This window comes from Acinonyx jubatus, chromosome B3 (genome assembly GCF_027475565.1).
Source record: "Acinonyx jubatus isolate Ajub_Pintada_27869175 chromosome B3, VMU_Ajub_asm_v1.0, whole genome shotgun sequence".
In the NCBI taxonomy this organism is placed as follows: Eukaryota; Metazoa; Chordata; class Mammalia; order Carnivora; family Felidae; genus Acinonyx; species Acinonyx jubatus.
Window position 1 is genome coordinate 92,177,878 of NC_069386.1, and position 1,159 is coordinate 92,179,036.

At 31.8% G+C, this 1,159-nt stretch overlaps 1 non-coding gene across 1 annotated transcript; it reads right to left on the reverse strand.

The window, feature by feature from the left end:
- Window positions 1–720: 720 nt before the first annotated feature.
- LOC113601609 (U6 spliceosomal RNA) lies at window positions 721–827 on the reverse strand. The gene has a single exon (XR_003422902.1). It is a non-coding gene; the product is annotated as a U6 spliceosomal RNA (small nuclear RNA).
- Window positions 828–1,159: the final 332 nt, after the last annotated feature.

Consider the following 1,159-nt stretch of genomic DNA (forward strand, 5'->3'; position numbering starts at 1 on the left):
TTCATTGCTGCTGGGGTGTCTTTTCTTCTAGGCTCTCAAAAGGCAGAGCTAAAAAATATAAATACACTTATATCCACTTTTCTTTCTTTATCTATCATCTGTCATTATCCATTCATCCATTTAAACCCGAATTTATACTAATTATTCTCATTGCAATTCAGCACCGTGGAATTCATTCTAGCCTTCCTATTTCCATATTTGTAACTCCCTTCTCCAGCAGTAAGCAGTCTAGCTTATTTAATCCTCTAAATATTTAATCATTTGTTCAGTCCTACAATACACAGAAGGTAGTTTAAGAATTATAAACTCAAACTACCATCAAAAACAGACCCTGTAAATAGAGATCTATATTTGTTTACAGGTTTTTGTTTTTGTTTTTGTTTGTTTTCGGCTTTAGACTCAGGGTCAAAGTACTGTGTTCCAAAGTTACTCAGGTTAGTTTTATTTTTCCCCTTCTATGTAGTTATGCTTTTTTAAAAATTTGGGATATAGTTATATTATAATGTATCTGTTATTTGAGGTTTTATTTTTCTAGTGCTTTAAATTTAATTTGAGTACATAAAACAACATTATTCATTAAAAAATTAAAACGACATGATTCAATGTCAAAACTATATATAAATATATATTCAGAAAAGACTTCTTGCCCTCTCCACAATCCCTTCCACTCTGTTGGAGTTCTTGATTCATCCTGCTTGAATTCTTTTTGGAAAAAATAAGAAAAATATGAAACATTTTAAGAGTTGGTATGTCACCATTGCACAGGGGTTATAGCAATCTATTTTGTATCATTTCAGTTTTTGTATGTGTGCTGACCAAGCAAGCATTAGTGGCTTCCTTTTTATTACCTTGTGATGGCAGTGGATATAATACAGTGGTAATTAGATTTGTGGGGGTTTGGCATTGTTGGATCCCTAAATTGGCCTACAGGGCTATATTCTTAACTTTTCCAATGTCTTACCTGTTTACACAATCAGCATTAATTGTGGTCTTCTATTTTAGGATGGCTTAAACTAAGAGCCTTCCCCTGAATAGTGCTTTCACTTCTTAGCCTTGGAAGAGTTTGCTCTTATAAATAGGCTAATCATTTTGATTTTACTTTTCCTTTTATAATTCTTTTATTTTTTTCTGGTAATATTCTGTTGCCTATTTTATTCTT